Source organism: Raphanus sativus, chromosome 4 (genome assembly GCF_000801105.2).
Source record: "Raphanus sativus cultivar WK10039 chromosome 4, ASM80110v3, whole genome shotgun sequence".
NCBI classification, from domain to species: Eukaryota; Viridiplantae; Streptophyta; class Magnoliopsida; order Brassicales; family Brassicaceae; genus Raphanus; species Raphanus sativus.
This window is the reverse complement of record NC_079514.1, coordinates 39,630,997-39,649,549: the sequence shown is the minus strand read 5'-3', so window position 1 is coordinate 39,649,549 and position 18,553 is coordinate 39,630,997. Positions and strand designations below refer to the sequence as shown.

The 18,553-nt window shown below is 44.8% G+C and overlaps 1 pseudogene; it reads left to right on the top strand.

Moving 5' to 3' along the window:
* The first annotated feature begins 1,313 nt into the window (after positions 1-1,313).
* On the top strand, positions 1,314-2,650 carry LOC108850968 (F-box/kelch-repeat protein At3g13680-like; annotated as a pseudogene).
* The last annotated feature ends 15,903 nt before the right edge of the window (positions 2,651-18,553 follow it).

The window sequence follows — 18,553 nt, the reverse complement described above, 5'->3', positions numbered from 1 at the left end:
CTCTGCTTTTTTCATCCATGTTCACCAGGAGGATTGGAGGAGTGAAGGAAACTAGGATAGGAAAAACAGGTCGGTCACGTTAAGTATAATCACTGCCAATGATAATAACACGAGCAGTCATAAAAACAGTTAAATTTCGTTCACGCGCCACAGTGCCAGTCATCTCCCTCGTCCAATCATATTGCATCTTCACACGGGTGAGAGAGTTTAAAGTTAACAACTTAACACCATCTCTCCCCCAAATATCTACTTTGATCTGCGACTGCTAAAACCTTTTAAACACCTAAAATATAAACAATTTTATTGATTGGTTCTGGTCTATATTATACTTTGTGAAAAACCTTTAGATACGTTTTCTAAACCAAACTAGTTTTGAATTTATATTGATAACAGCTAAATTTAAAAGATTTACACAATAACTCACCAGAGCCACTTATGTCCTCTACTTCTCATGGTGCAACCTATCGTTTGGAACTATGATCACTCTCTTCGACTATACCCAACAACTCCGCATACGATAGTATTAGGTGACATGAGCAAGCAAAAGGTTGTGCAAGTTGGGGGAACAACATGTTTCAATCCAGGCTCCTTTTCAACTGATAGCACCTTCGTAGCTTTTCGACCTTCCACTCAAGAAGTCAAACTCTCTAAGCTTTAAAAGATGATGATTAAGGAAGACTGAAACCAAAAACATACTTACTGTTCCTTGTACCCTCTTATATGCCACAGTTGTATTATTTTAACCAAATTGATCATAGTTTATGGATAGTTTAATTTTAAGGAGCAACTCCAAACCAGAATTATCTGCAGCATTAACAGGCGAGGGACCAAAGAAATATTATTGATCGCTGGAGATGAATCAACCATGTTCTCGCTGTTTACTACCATAACTTTCAAGAACAGACTTCTAAAAAGAAACTCGAAAGGGAAGATCGCTCCTATCGTGGGTTTGTTTCGTTTACAGCGATCGAGAGAGGCTTTAGATTTTAGGGACGACAGATAAAACCTTGGGGTGCACGGTATATATGGATCTTTAATTTTTCTGAAAGTTGTGTCTTACTGAATAAAATTGGAGAGAACTAATCTTTCAAAGACATTATTAAATTTAATTAGAATCAGAGAATCAATCATACTTAAAAAAAATTGTAAAATAAGGATATAAATAGATTTTTTTAAAAATCCTTAAACCAATAGCATTAGATTTTTTAAAAATTACCAAACCAATAAAATTAGGTTTTACTAATCCAACCATGAACCAATAATATGAAGTCTCAAATCTTTTTTACCAATAACCCCCCAAAAAAAATATTAGGCATCTATAAAACGTGGATTGGCCAAGTTGACTTCATCTTCACGACACATATAAACTCCATCAGAGCAGAGCCAGAGAAAGAAACCCTAATTGAAGCTTTGAACAATGAAGAAGACTATTTTCGATCTTCCAGAGGATTTGGTAGAAGATGAGATATTTTCTAGGGTGCCGATGGCATCTCTGAGATCAGTTCGGTCTACATGCAGAAAGTGGAACGTTTGTTGTAAAAATAGGATCCTTTTTGGTAAAGCAGTAGCAGACTCAAAGAAGCAGTTCCTGATGATGGACTCGAGGAGGATTTGTTTGATGAACTTCGATCAAAGCAAAGACAATGGCGACCCATCTATAAGACAAGTTAGCGTACTTGATCGAATACAGATCCTTTATGTGTTTCACTGTGATGATGGCTTGTTGCTATGCCTCCTTAAGGATTGCTCAAGGCTCTTGGTATGTAATCCTTATTTAGGGCAAACGAGGTGGATTGAACCCAGACACAGGTTCCAACGTGGAGACAGGTTTGCTCTCGGATACGACCACAACAACCTTAACCACAAGATCCTGAGGATCTCCAAAGAGATCCATCCAGTTACAAGCAAGCACGTTTTAGGGTTCCAACTCTATGACTTTAGCACGAGTTCTTGGAAGGTTCTTGATGTCAAGCCCCCCCCCGGAGATAAGTGATCATTCACGCGGCATCTCTTTGAAAGGAAACACTTATTTTCGTTCGAGTGTTGTAGGTTCCTTCCTCTGTTTTGATTTCACAGCAGAGAGCTTTGCACCGCTTCTGCCTCTGCCGCCGTCTCATTCTTACCGTGGATTGCATTTTCTGTCTTTCTCTTGCGTTAGAAGAAGAGAAGAGCCGCAGCTCGCTGTCTTGTATCAACACTCGAATACACGTGAGACGATCGAGATTAGCGTTACGGATAAGATTGGTCCTCATGTTGTGTCTTGGACAAAGTTTCTGAAAGTGGTCACTGGCTGTTCGGTTAAAACTTATACTGGGAGTTTTCTCGTTGACGAGGAGAAGAAAATTGCTGTGGTTTTCTTTCTTGAAACGGTCAGTGGATGTGTCTACCAAACTGCTCACGTTTTCGGACAAGATGGATACTTCAAATCTGTGAGAATACGAGAAGCTATGGAGCTCGAAGACAGTTTGAATAAGATATATTATCCGCCACTGTTGTGTTCTTCGTATCTTCCAAGCTTACTGCAACTCAACTAACCAGGCTAATGGAAAGAATGTGCAATCATCTTTCTTTCGGATAAATCGTTAATTATATGTTTTGGCTTTTGAATGTTTTAGCCTCTCTTTTTCAGACTCTTTTCATGTCTCTCGTGATATGTAATCTATGATACAAGGTTCATCCTCTACTCACCTTTAAAACTGATTAGTATATATATGATTATGTTTGGTTCCTGGTAGATGTCTTTGTTACTCCTAGTGGTAAGAAATGTGAGAAACTGTGAGACTAAACATGCATATGAAGTTCCAAGTTTTTGGTTTCAAATAAAATGTTTTTTCTTGCTTGGTTAAGGAATTTAACTACATGATCTTGTCAGCTTTGTGGCTGTAGTACGGCCATACTTATTCACATATAAGAAAGACGTTGTTCGAGTGGAGACTCAAAGTATATGCATTGGCCACCTTAAAGAGGTCTTTCACTAAAAAAAGCTACTGTTTGAATCTTTGAAACCTTTTTATCTAAAGGGCGGTTTTGATGGTTTGTAGATGAAACCCTTTTCTCTAAAGATATGTAACTGGTGTAAATGACAACCGTGGTGAAATAAAAAAGGATAATTAATGAAAACTGTCTATTTCTCTTCCTCATTGTCTTCTTTGTTTCTTTCCTTTGGTCTCTGTTCTTTCGTTCATGTTTACTAGGAGTTACGGAACTTGAGATAGGGAAACAAGTGGGTCACGTAAGTATAATCACAGCCAATGATAGCAGCAAAACGAGTAACGAACTATCATAAAAGTCGTTCACGTGCCAGTCATTTCTCTCCTCCAATCATATTGCGGGACACGGGTGAGAGAATTTTCGGTTAACAACTTAAAACCATCTCCCCGCCAAATAGATACTTTGATCTGCTAAAACCCTTAAACACTTCAAATATAATTTATGTTTTAATACCTTTAAATACTTAAAATATCTATGAAAATAATAATTATTTAATAGTAAATTTAAATATGGTATCAAATTTTTGGTAATTTTTTTTTAAAAATACTTACTGATCGGTTATGGGTCTGTTTATATTTTGAAATTTTTTGAATGTATGTTTATAACAACTAAAGTTAAAGTTGATGAATCTATAAGGTACTTGTAAGATTATATATCAACAATTAGCTAAATAAGCAAACCCTTGATTAAAAAGTATTAGCTAAATAGTTCTATCTAAATGCCATATGCTAAATTTTTATTTTTATAGAAATTACAATCACCATGACATATAATACATATAAGGTTTTTTATGTTTCTGTATCTTATGATGATCGATGGAAATGAAAGAAGTGGGAATATGTGAAAGAGGGTAGACTAATGAAGGGAAGATTCAATGAGATGGTTATAAGCATAGTTATATCTACATGCAAAATGGTCTGCTGATCATCATCATGATGAAGTTGGGAGTAGTACCCATGAGTACTTCTTCTACCTCTTTTTTACTTTTAACCTTTTAATTATGAAATTACATGTTGACTCATTTATTACATTCAGACTATATACAGTAAATATATGTGTACATATAGGTGCATGATCCATCATAGAAATGATAATCTTAAATATTTTTCAATATTTGTAAAATCAAAAAAACATACTCCCTCCGTTTCAATATAGTTGATGTTTTAGAAGGATAATTTTGTTTCAAATTAGATGAAGTTTTGAGATTTTAAGGTTAACTTTAACTTTATTGGAAACTGTTCAACCAATTAGATTTCACTATTTTTTTTATTATTGGTTAATTGATTCTAAAGTAATATTTTAAAAATATTTTTTTTAGAAAAATCTAGTTTTCTTAATCTTTGTGCAAGAAGGCAAAACATCAAGTATTATGAAACAGAGGGAGTATATCTTTTGAAACATTTAAACTACTAATTAGAAAAATTGATTACTGATCTAGGTAATACAACTTCCTAGTATCTAGGTAATTCAAACATAGTCTTTGAATTTTGTTTTCCTAAACGGTTATATCTTCCATTGATTAATCTGATTAATGTTAGTAGAAATACATTTAGTGTTACAAGTAATTTTTTTTCTGAAGACCACCACATCATTTGATATGGATTTAGAATAATTTCTGACTAATACTAGAAGGAAACCGAATAATCTGTTACTGGAATACCTTATAAAGTGTACTAGATCTTGACCCGCGCTTTGGAAGCGCGGGATATTTTACGATGAAAAATTTCACTAATAACTTAATAAATATTTTGGTAATTTTTAAAGAGTGTGTATTTAAAATATTTTTGCATTTAAATCAGTATTTTTAAATTCAACCCGATTGTGATTATACCGGTTAATCCGGAGATCTGACAATTCAATTTAGGTTTTTAAAATAATTATATTAAAAAAATTACTAAAACCCTAGACTAACCGATTGAACTGATGGATGACTGATATGTAATCTAATTTGATTTAAATTGTAATAGTTTCATAATTTTTAATCTTATAATCCAAATTTTAAAGTTCATTATTTTGCAATTTATGAAATTATGAACTTTTTACAAAATTTTAAAGAGAAAATGATAGATATAAAATAACTAAGATTAATTATTGTATTGTTTGGAAACATTGATAATAGTATAAAATATATTGTTTGCTAACATTGATAGTAGTATAAAGAAATAAGTATATTGTTTGGAAACATGGATAGTAGTATAAAAAAGGAACATTAGTGATTTAATGTAGGTTTAACTATTGGACCTAACATTTATTTTGTAAGTTTTTAAATATACGATGAAAAAAATCACTAATAACTTAACAAATATTTTGGTAATTTTTAAAGAGTATGTATTTAAAATATTTTTTGCATTTAAATCAGTGTTTTTAAATTCAACCCGATTGTGATTATACCGGTTAATCCGGAGATCTAACAATTCAATTTAGGTTTTTAAAATATTCATATTAAAAAAAATCACTAAAACCCGAGATTAACCGATTGAACTAATGGATGACCGATATGTAATCTAATTGGATTTAAATTGTAATAGTTTCATAATTTGTAATCTTATAATCCAAATTTTAAAGTTTATTATTTTGCAATTTATGAAATTATAACGTTTTTACAAAATTTTAAAAAGAAAATGATATATATAAAATAACTAAGATTAATTATTGTATTGTTTGGAAACATTGATAGTAGTATAAAAAATATATTGTTTGGAAACATTGATAGTAGTATAAAGAAATAAGTATATTGTTTGGAAACATGGATAGTAGTATAAAGAAAGAAACATTAATGATTTAATGTAGGTTTAACTATAAAGTATAAATATGTATTTAATTTAAAACTTACAAAATAAATGTTAGGTCCAAGAGAATGTTTCTGTTTTAATAAGATAGATAAGCCGAATAAACACACATTTTCCATATAATTGTAATTTTGTTTCAGGTGAAGTTAGAACATCGGTATATTGTTATAACATATTTATATGTTTAGTCTACCATTTGACCACAACGATGCAGACATGTTTCTAAATTTGAAGTTTGTTAATTATTGGAAGGAAAAAATAAACTCTACACACACATAAATATCCACATTTTAAAATTAGTTCGCTCGAACCAATTAAACAAACACTACAATTGGATTGTATTATATCGCTGATGTAAATATTAAATGGCAAATTGAATAATTTTGTTCTTGTTGGCTTTTTAATGAACTGAGTAAGCTCTCTTTTGTCTCTGTCATCCATGACTCAATAACTTCCTTAAATCATGAGGTCAGGTTTTCTTTTCCCCCTTATTACTAATTTTCAGTAAATGGTTTTTACGATACGGTGTAAAAGTAAAATGTAAAAAGAAAAATAGATAATTACACTAGTAGAAAAAAAGCAGTAAAGACAGAGAGAGGCTTGGTCATCATTGGATGCTGTAGGGACAGGATTCACATCCTCCCACAAGGCCCGAATAATAGATGACCCGGCCCACTGACGGCTCCGCGTCGGCCCGACTCTCGACAGAACGGCGCCACAAAGCCCGTTGAGTTGAAGTAACGACGCCCGGCCCACGGACGAAAAGCCCATCGAGCTTAGGTCACGAAGATTAGGTCATGAGATCAAGAGGATGTCAGCTATAAAAGAGGACGAAGGGACAACGAGGAGGGGATCCGAAATCACACTCACTCACTTGGCGGCTAGAATTAGGGTTTTCATCTTGTATTCTCGCCGTTGTACTTTTCCGACCGACAGCTTCCGAGCTCCGGTCTCTCTTTCTCACCGTTTGTTTCCTCTTTTGTACACCGACTAAACTCTTTCTCATCTGAATAAAAACGTCTTCGACTAAACCCACAATCGAAATCTGTCTACTTTAGCATAGAACCGTTTTCCGATCAAACAGTTGGCGCCCACCGTGGGGCTAAGCGAAGTAACGTCAACACCAGATGGGATCGATTAACGACGGTTCCACCTCCGGCGAAGAGCAGGATGCTCGTGAGCCGACTCCAACCCCAACACCGGCTACTCCCTTGCCGGTGCCACCACCAGCATCTATCGACACCATTATGGCGCGTCTAGCTCAACAGGACGCCGCCCAAAAGGCGGTAACCGACCAGCTCACTGCTCTCGCTGCCCTCATCGCCCCCCTCGCCGCGAACGCCGACGCAACGACGGCAGCATACCGGCGACAACTTTTCGCCACCGAGAGCTTACCTACTCAAGACGACGCTCCCGACGCCGACGACCGCGTGCCGGCGCAGACAACCAACGCTCGTGGAGACGCCTCCGACGTGCAAACCACCAACGAGCTCGCGGCGCTCAAGCAGTCCATCCTCGACATCAGCTCGCAAATACACCACGTGACAACATCTGCTCCGCAGATCGAACGCGTCCTCGCCGAGTCTCTCCGAACCCCATTTTCCACGAAGATAACCAATGTTAGGCTCCGAAAAATGGACAAGCTCCGCTTGCCGACTTTCGACGGACTCTCTGACCCGACGGTCCATGTCACATCGTTCAACATCGCTATGCGCCGTGCAAATCTCTCCAACGAAGAGAAAGACGCCGGCTTTTGCCAGCTCTTCGTCGAAACCCTAGAAGGAACGGCTTTGGCTTGGTTCACCGGCCTCAAAGAAAACTCTGTCAACAGCTTCCATGACCTCTCCACCGCCTTCCTGAAGAACTATATCATGTTCACTCGCGAGGAAGCAACCGCTTCCGATCTGTGGAACCTAACCCAAGCCAACGGTCAGAGTCTCCGCGACTTCATGGAAAAGTTCAAATCTGTCGTCTCGAAGATAGACATCCCCGACCAGATCGCCGTCGAATCCTTGAAAAACACCCTTCACCTCAAGTCTACTTTCCGAGCCGACCTTTACCGACACCCGACGCGTTCTCTCGCAGATGCCATAGCGCGTTCCCATAACTTCATAAAAATGGAGGAAGACACGAAGGCAATCATCGGACGACAGAACGCTGCAAAAGACGCAGCAGCAAAGCAGAACTCAGCTAAGACGAGTGATAACCGACAGAAGCCGAGGCAACATTCCTCCGGCAATCCGAAGCGCAACTTCGCGTACGCCGTCGCTGACGAAGCGGATCCCGCGTCTACTGCCGCAGTCCGAGAAAAAGGGTGGAACGTCTACAACCGCCCGTCCTCCGAGAACGATCTGAAAGGCCCAACGTCGCCCGAGTCCTCGGGCCCTAACGCACCCCCTTCCCGCAAGTACTGCGCCTATCACAAAGTCGACACTCACAACACGAATGAGTGCAACGTTCTCTACAAACAGTTCTTGTCATCCGTGGAAAGTGGAAAGCTGGAGATCGAGCCACCCCCCAAACCAAAGCCCAAGAACGGCAAAAGCTGGAGGAAAAACAAGGAAAAGAAGTCTCAGAAATCCAAAGAGAAGCAACCTCAAGCCAAAGCGGACGACGAGGATGCTCAGGATAAAGACGACTCATCGGCTGACGAAGAACAGCCGAGGAACCGTCGGCGAGTAGAGGTCATCCTCTCCAAAATAAGTGACTCTTCGGACGACGAGCAGACTGCGCAGACACCTCCCCGAGTAAACGCTACCGACGCAGAAGGGACCGACCTTCGGGCTTTTCTAAAGCGAAAGGCCGCAACTGCAGCGATCCTCGTACCCACCGAAGCTCCGTCCAACGGTCCCACAGATAGCGCGTCCAAATCCCGAAGGATCGATCCGGATCACCCTTTCCAAGTTTCCGATCTACGCGACAGCCTCAACTCTAGGGTTGACGACCTGAGGATAAAGCTCAACCGTTCCAAACGATCTGACCTGCGTAGGCACTTGGAAAAAGCGAAAGAACGCCATTCCACTACCACTGCAGACGACGCTGGGACTAACGACCTCCGCGAACAGATCGAATCTCGACGCAGAAGTCGATTCCCCCGGATCAGCGTAATCATGGGAGGATCCCCCCTCTGCGGTGACTCCGTCAGAGCAGTCAAAGACTACAGGCGACAAGCCGTTACCTCCAGACGTTGGCCTTCGTCTGCTGGAGACGACCATCAAATAACATTTTCCAGCGCCGACGCACGGGGCGTCCACATGCCTCACAACGATCCACTCCTCGTCGACATCGGGATCGGAGAATGTCAAGTCACCAAAGTCTTGATCGATACCGGGAGCTCGGTCGATCTCATCTTCCGCCACACGCTGGATAAGATGGGCGTTGATCTGCAGAACATGAAACCATCTTCTCGCACCCTTACCGGATTTAACGGAGCTTCGGAGCAGATGCTTGGTACGGTACGCCTCCCCGTCTATGCAGGAGACATCGTTCGCACGGTAAAATTCTCCGTTATACAGGCCAGAGCGCCGTATAACGCGATTCTCGGCACCCCCTGGCTCCATGCAATGAGAGCCATTCCGTCGTCTTACCACCAGTGTGTCAAGTTCCCGGGCAAGGACGGCAGTACGCAAACCATCCGCGGAGACCAGCAGGCCGCGAGAGAAATACTCATTGCAACGGTGAAACTCCAGCAATCCGTATCCCTCATCAACTCCGTCTCCAAACCTATCCATAAAGTATACCCTCAGAAGGAAGAAATCCGCGAGGTCCCGCTCGACGTAAACGACCCAACAAAGGTCGTACGAATCGGCGCTTTTCTCTCGGATGAAATGCAAACCCAGATCACCTCTTTCCTCCGAGAGAATGCCTCAACATTCGCCTGGTCCGCAACAGACATGAAGGGAATCGACCCGACTATAACCTCGCACGAATTGAACGTCGACCCCACTTTCAAACCAATCCGGCAGAAAAGGCGTAAACTCGGGCCCGATCGATCGAAAGCAGTCAACGAGGAAGTAGACCGATTACTCGCAGCAGGATCCATCACCGAGGTCCGGTACCCCGAGTGGTTAGCAAATCCGGTTGTCGTCAAAAAGAAAAACGGGAAGTGGCGTGTCTGCGTAGATTTCACCGATCTCAACAAGGCATGCCCGAAAGATAGCTACCCACTCCCCCATATCGATCGACTGGTCGAGTCAACAGCAGGCAACGAACTGCTTACCTTCATGGATGCCTTCTCGGGGTATAATCAAATAATGATGCACCCCGACGACCGAGAGAAGACCGCTTTCATCACTGATCGGGGAACCTACTGCTACAAGGTCATGCCTTTCGGCCTGAAGAACGCTGGAGCGACTTACCAGCGCCTCGTCAATAAGATGTTTGCTGACAGACTAGGCAACACCATGGAAGTATACATCGATGACATGCTAGTCAAATCGCTTCACGCGAGCGATCACCTCGACCATCTGCGCGATTGTTTCACGACGCTAAACGAGTATGGGATGAAACTCAACCCGGCCAAATGCACATTCGGCGTCACCTCGGGCGAGTTCCTCGGATACATAGTGACCCAGCGAGGCATCGAGGCCAACCCGAAGCAGATATCAGCAATCCTCGACCTACCCAGTCCAAAGAACAGTAGAGAGGTGCAGCGTCTAACGGGCAGAATCGCGGCCCTCAACAGGTTTATCTCCCGATCAACCGACAAGTGTCTTCCTTTCTACGAGTTGTTGCGAGGGAACAGACGATTCGTATGGGACGATAAGTGCGAAGAGGCATTCTCTCAACTCAAGCAATACCTCACTACACCACCGGTCCTCGCGAAACCGGAAGTCGGTGATATCCTGTCTCTTTATATCGCAGTCACTTCTTCAGCAGTTAGCAGCGTCCTCATCCGAGAAGACCGAGGCGAACAGAAACCCATTTTTTACATCAGCAAACGCATGACCGAAGCGGAAACCCGCTACCCAACTCTGGAGAAAATGGCCCTTGCTGTCGTTACCTCGGCTCGAAAACTCCGCCCCTACTTCCAGTCACACAGTATCGAGGTTCTCTCCAACCAACCTCTACGGACGGTGATGCAGAACACGAATCAGTCAGGGAGATTGACTAAATGGGCAATGGAACTTAGCGCTCACGACATAACGTACAAGAACCGCACAGCGGCCAAGTCACAAGTCCTTGCTGATTTCCTCATCGAGCTCACGCCAGAGCTCGAACAAGACCTCGTCCTACCCAGTAACAACTGGATACTGCACGTGGACGGTTCCTCCACGAACAAAGGCTCGGGCGCAGGCGTCCAGTTGCAGTCGCCAACCGGAGAATTGATCCGACAATCCTTCACCTTCGGTTTTAACGCTTCAAACAACGAGGCAGAATACGAGTCTCTCATCGCGGGACTCCGTCTCGCCCAAGCAGTCAAAGTTAAACGACTAAGCGCGTATTGCGACTCCCAGCTTGTCGTCAGTCAGTACCACGGAGATTACGACGTACGAAACGACCGAATGGATTCCTACCTTCGCATCGTCCAAGACCTAGCCAAAGGTTTCGAGTTCTTTGAACTAACGAAAGTCCCCCGAGGGGAGAACATCTGCGCAGACGCTCTCGCTGCCCTTGGTAGCAAGCTCCACGATCAAGTAAAGCGAACGATTCCAATCCACCGAATCGAGAAGCCCAGCATTGATCAGGAAGGAGGGACCGTTGCTTCGGTCACCGAAGCGGCATCTCCCATTGACGATTCCCCCACGATGATTGACGATGATCAAACAACCGACTGGCGTCTCGAGTTCATTAACTTCCTCGCCCATGGAACGTTACCCACGGATAAATGGGAAGCAAGGCGATTAAAGCGACGCAGCGCGCATTACGTCGTCACCGAAGGTGAGCTCCACCGATGGACCGCCACTAAAGTTCTCCTCAAATGTATCTATGGCGAACAGACGAGGCTCGTTATGGCCGAAACCCACGAAGGCGCGGCAGGTAATCACTCAGGAGGACGAGCTCTCGCTCTGAAGATCAAGAATCTCGGGTTCTACTGGCCGTCAATGAACACGGATTGCGACTCCTATGTTCGTCACTGCGACAAATGCCAACGCCACGCTTCTACGATCCACAGTCCGACCGAACTCCTCCGAACCATGACCGCACCATACCCTTTCATGCGGTGGGGAATGGACATCATTGGCCCATTGCCGAACTCCAGGCAAAAGCGCTTCATCCTTGTCTTAACTGACTATTTCACAAAGTGGGTGGAAGCAGAGGCATACGCAAACGTCACCGACAAAGAAGTACAGAAGTTCGTCTGGAAAAACATCATTTGCCGTCACGGACTTCCTTATGAAATAGTCACCGACAATGGATCCCAATTTATCTCGCACAACTTCCGTGAGTTCTGTGAGAAATGGAGAATCCGTCTCAACACCGCGACCCCGAGGTACCCGCAGTGCAACGGCCAAGCCGAGTCGACGAACAAAACCGTCATAGACGGTCTGAAGAAACGACTCGACCTGAAGAAGGGATGCTGGGCAGACGAACTGGACGGCGTTCTATGGTCTCACCGAACGACACCTCGGGGAGCAACGCAAGCTACCCCCTTTTCGCTGGCATACGGAGTCGAGGCAATGGCACCAGCCGAAGTCAACGTCACCAGCCTACGACGCTCAAAGATGCCCCTTCACGGTGAGATCAACCGAGACATGCTCCTCGACGCTCTGGACAACATCGAGGAAAAACGCGATCAAGCGCTTCTCCGAATTCAGAATTACCAGAACCAGATCGAAAGCTATTATAATAAGAAGGTTCGATCCCGCCCTCTCGAACTCGGAGACCTCGTCCTACGCAAAGTGTTCGAGAACACTAAAGAGTGGAAAGCCGGCAAGTTAGGCGCCAATTGGGAAGGCCCCTACAAGATTACACAAGTCATACGCCCCGGAGTTTTCCGACTAGAAACCTCGCATGGAGATGCGGTACCCCGCGCCTGGAACTCCATGCATCTACGACGCTTCTACTCATAGGACGAACGTTCGTAAAAAAAAAAAAAAAAAAAAAAAAAAAAAAAAAAAAAAAAACCGAGTAAGTGCACCCTTCAGTCACTCTTACTCATAAAAAAAAAACGAGTAAGTGCACCCTTCGGTCACTCTTACCCGTAAAACCGAGTAAGTGCACCCTTCGGTCACTCTTACTCAAAAACCCGAACTACGAATGGCTTGATCCTCATCCGAGGTACGTAGGCAGCCTTAACCGGTCCAGCTATAACCAAAAACAAAACCAAACTCCCCCCCGGGAAGAGTATCCAACAATACGAGGGTCCGTCCCTCAGCAGCAAAATCTATACGCGAGCTCGGCCCCGTCCTCTCGCAAACGTACAATGATGCTTGCCCCTTCGACGAATACGTCCTGATCAGACACATATTCGCAGGAACATGGTCACGTCGGCACCGAAAGTCGGCGCGCCCGAAACAATGACTCTATTATTTCGTGATTTGTAAAGCAACGGTTTGGCCAACCAAAAACTTTGGAATTACTTCGAAATCAATAGAACCGTTATTGTCTGAAAATTTTCTCTAAGTTTAAAAGAGTCCCACACTCGTCTTTACATTCTCAAAAGAAGAAGCGATAAAGATTAAAACAATAGCACACATCCTTTTAAACAAAAGTTTGGATTCCATCCACCGTTCCCTAAAAAGAAAGCCATCGTTTGCCCCAAAGCCGAGCCGATCGGCAGGCAATTCAATAAAGTATTACAAGCTTTAAAAGCAAAGCCTAACAAGGCACAAAAAGAAATATAACAAGGAAGAAGAAGAGAGGATTAATCCTTAGCAAGATCCTCGGTCACATCCGGTCCCTGCTCCTCGGACCTCCGAGCTTCCGTCCCCGGTCCCCCGGATCCATGCTCCTCGTCTTCACCTTGTTTCCCAGATCCCTCGACCTCCTCCTCTCCTTGGTCGTCCGCCTGATCATCAGCAGAAGTATCCGACACGAGAAGGATCGGAGATCCCTTCCCAGCCACGTCCGAAACAGGCTCTTTCTCCAAGGTTCCTTTTTCCAGAGGCCGGTCAGTGGAAGTCAAAGCGCCGGTAGGATCGTCAACCGAAACCATCTCTCGCGAAGAACCGTCGCCGAGCTCCCTGTGTTCACATCCTTCAGCGATCGAGTCCGAAAGAGCAGCCGCGTCATTCGGATCGATCAGATTGGTGTTGGACCCGAAGGTGTTAAGGCCCGCTAACATCCTCTCGTCAACGAACTGAGAAGGCAACACAAGCGGAGGGAGAGTGAGGTCGCTTTCTGGGATATCTCCCACTTCGAGCTCCTTAGCCGCCTGATCGTAATCCTTCTCCCGAGCCGCAAACATATCAATGGTGTCCTGCGGGATGTCACGGCCTGCTTCCAGCAGAACCTCGAGGCAAGACCTCGTTCCAAACGCCTGATTGTACATGGCATTGGCATCATCAAAAGGTCCGCGACGCTTCTCCCGGTCCATTATGTTGCGAAACCGCCTGTTGCATTTTGCGATCATCTCAGTTTGAACGCGAATCCGCTCCTGCGTCACCTCGAAAACCCGAGAACGCTTCAATCGTTCGATCTCCTTTGCCTGGTGATCGATCTTCTTTTGGCACTGCTCAAGGATCCGTACCTGATCCTTCTCGGTCTCTTCTTCCTTCCCCTTCATCAGAGCTATCTCGGTTTCAAGGATCCCCACGGTTTCTTGAACGACGCCCAGCTCGGCTTCGGTAGCAGCCAACTTCTCTTTCTGGGCCTTCCGACGAGAGATCGCACGAGTCGCCTTCGCCTTGAGTTTATCGGTCTCCGCCGTCCACTCCGCCTTCTTCCTTCTAATAAAGGCATCCTTGGCCTTCACCAGCTTCTCCGAGCGCCGCAGCTCAGTACGAGTCGCCTTGAGCTCGGTATCGTACAACTCCACGACGAAATTCATGCTCCCATCACCCTGCAAAACGAGAAAACCGAAATTGCGGTTAACACCTCGACGAAAATACTTCCAGCTATAAGACAAGAAGAATCCTTACCCGAAGCTTGGCTTGAGCAGCGTCAGTGTACTCCTTCTTGAAGATAAGATCGTTTAAGACCAGTGGCCGGGGACCACCGTTAATCTGACTCATCAGCTCCGCGCACTTGCCCGGAGCGTAGATAAGGGGAGTCGTTCCGTCATACTCAAAAGACACCTTGTCCGGGAACTCGGGAGGACCTCTCCTCGGGGCGGAGCTTCGTCCAGCCGGAGGCTTAGAAGTCGATGGCTGACTCACGGCCGTCGTAAGAACGGGAGCCGGCGGATCCTCGCTTTGGGCATGCCCCTCGCTGGGACCCGTCTCTTTCCTCTTCCTGTTCAATAGCAACTGAGCCTCGGGGGAAGAACGTCCCGTCTCCTCCGCGGAATCAGCAGCTGCATCCCCACCATCACCTTCCTGAGGACCAGTCTTTTCCTGCAAAAGTGGTCCTTCGCCGGCTTTAGCTCCCTTCTTCTTCTTCTTCTTAGGAGGACCCTCAGCATCTGGACAACCGACAGACCCCTCCTCCTGATCCACTTTAGCCGAAGAATCACGCCGGGACCTCTTTTTCCCTTTCTTCTTCGAAGGACTGGGAGTTATCACCGGAGCGTCCTCGGAAGCCTCCACGACTTGCTGAACGTCCACAGCTGGATTCTCAATCGGAAGGTCTTCAACAAGAACCGGAGATCCGTCTCTCGAGGTAGCTAGCGGGGGACTCTCGGCAACAGGCGCCGACACACGGCGCGGAGGATCGGCTCTCGGGAGGTTTAGCTGAGCCCTTATCAACTCACTCAAGTTCGGCTGAGGCCTCATCTTCCTAGCGTCGTTGATTAGCTTCTGAATACGCGGAACGAAAAGCGAAAGACGTCTCTTACCAGGAACGCTACCCAAGGGAATGCTCGAATCCCAATCCCCTGCGAGAAAACACGACAAAAGATTAGCCATCGGAGCGAGCCCTCGCAAACTAAAAAAAAAAAATGGAGCAAGTAAAGGAAAGAAAGCAATACTTACTTCTCGATATCCTATCGATGCTCCGGCGAATCCTCTCCCGAGTAATCGTATTCCAATACTCCTGATGAAGCAAGGCAACCTTACGAGCGCTCGTAAGAAAATCCTCCGGGTATACAGACGATGTCGGATGATCAACTGCATAAACGACAAACAAAAAAAAAACATAAGGTCAGCAACTTGAAGAAGCGTCCGAGATAATCAAAGACGATCTACCAATATCAGGGTTCCATAGGACCCGATAGTCGTCATTTGGAGGATCCTCGAAAGCCGACTCATCCGCCCTAATATAAAAGTAGTATCTCTGCCAATCGTTCGTCTTGCTCAGATACCCGGTGACTACGTTATAGCTCGGGCGCATCTTGACAACCCAAAGCCCATCGTTCATCGTCTGAACGGATGTCAATTCCTCGAAGGCCCGAACACTTAACGACACGTCGTTCTCGGCGGCCATAACCATCAGCGCCACGGCTAGTCGATACGATCCGTTCAGAAACTGACTTATCGCCGCGTCCCGACGTCTAGCATATGAGGTCACCAATCTGGGAATCGGGAACCACAACTTAGTGTCCTTCTGGAAATAGGACTCGTAGACGCATTGATAGCCGAGCGGAGGAGACCACGGCCTTTGATCAGACGAAGGGATCAGGAAAGTCACCCCGGTCCCTCGGAAATCACGGAGTAACCTCTTCACACTGCTCGGTGTCGATCGAGTTCCTTCCACGTTGTCCCAGTCCTGCCCCGCCACGTCAGGCGAACGGATGAATTCAGGAGGCAAGGCCGAGAGCTCTTCGAAGATTCCCTCGGGAAAAAAGACCGTCGGTATGTAGGAAGGGACGGGATCCCGGTCTCTCGCTCCTCCTTGACCATCCCTCCCGGACTCTCGAGTCCGAGAGGCCGTCCCACCTCTCTCCTCTCTGTGAAGCTGCGCTGCTTCGGACACTAGCAGCCTCTGAGCACGGTCCATATTCTCCGTATCCATCATCGCCTCTCGATGGATTCGCTCGGCCTCATCCCCAGCTCCCGCGTCGGGTCCACTCGCCACCCTCTTCCCTTTTTGCTCTCTCGTTAATTTCCGACTCGCCGACATACCGCTATATATTCTACAACAACAACTAGAGAGAGAAGTGGAGGAAGAGAGAGAAAGTACCTGGTCTCGCGGAGAAGAAATGAGAGAAATGAAAAGGAAGGGCGCTATATATAGGAGAGAAGGATTCGCGTCTAATCGAGGCGTCATAATTAGGTCTACCTGGGCCTAATTGGGCCTCGATTAGACATTAATTGCCTCATTAAACCAACGCGTCGCTTCGTCTTCTCGGAGAACCGGAGTAAACCGTAACGAACCGTCGGTTTAAACCGACAATCACCAGACCGAAACACCGGTCCGATTTCCCGCGATAACCAAAACTGACCGGAAAGAGCCAACGGTTCAGAGAGAATTCGATACCGATCTCCAAACCAACAAATTAAAGCTGCAGTACCGAGTGGACGTCGACATCCGAAACCGTTCACCCCGCGTCACCGTAACTCGGTTCATCTATCATTCAAACCATCTCCTCCACAATTCATCGAGCTCGGCTCGCGCCTCCCATCAATAAACTGGGGGGGGGGACTTACTGTAGGGACAGGATTCACATCCTCCCACAAGGCCCGAATAATAGATGACCCGGCCCACTGACGGCTCCGCGTCGGCCCGACTCTCGACAGAACGGCGCCACAAAGCCCGTTGAGTTGAAGTAACGACACCCGGCCCACGGACGAAAAGCCCATCGAGCTTAGGTCACGAAGATTAGGTCATGGGATCAAGAGGATGTCAGCTATAAAAGAGGACGAAGGGACAACGAGGAGGGGATCCGAAATCACACTCACTCACTTGGCGGCTAGAATTAGGGTTTTCATCTTGTATTCTCGCCGTTGTACTTTTCCGACCGACAGCTTCCGAGCTCCGGTCTCTCTTTCTCACCGTTTGTTTCCTCTTTTGTACACCGACTAAACTCTTTCTCATCTGAATAAAAATGTCTTCGACTAAACCCACAATCGAAATCTGTCTACTTTAGCATAGAACCGTTTTCCGATCAAACAGATGCTACAGAAACAGAGGGTTTATTATGAGGCTGGCAGCTACTCCTACTTCTACTTCGTGATTACCCTAAGACCCGTTTTGTCTCCCTTCTCCTAGGCTTCTATTTATTACTGAAGTAAACTATTCCGTATATTCCTAAATGTCATTTTTTTATGAACCGATCCTAAATGTCATTTTTAGTCAATTAAATTCTCTGATATTCAAAAGGTTCTAATCGCTTCGATGAATAAGAACCGGAATGAAGCCGTTCTTAGTCCAAGAAGTTTTCGGTATAAGAGCATTTTCAAGGGTTCACTCTACTTTTTACTCTAAAATAGAGTGACTCTATAATAGAGATGGAGTTTGCTCCAATGGTACTATATTTTAGAGTAAAAAATAGAGTGATGAACAAAAAAAAAACAACTTACTATATATTTAAAGTAAACTTATTTTTCACTTTATTATAGAGTGAGAAATAGAGTACCATTTGAGCATTTTTAACTTTAAACTCTATTTTAGAGTGAGATTATAGAGTGGGGTTGGAGATGCTCTTAGATGTATCTCCAAAAACACTCTATAATTTCATATTTAAAATTTTTTGTTCTCCAAAAGAAACTTCAAAACTTCAAATTTGAAGTTTCACTTTTTATCTGCATTTTGGTCCTTATAATTATATATTATATTTGTTGTCAAAAAAAAAA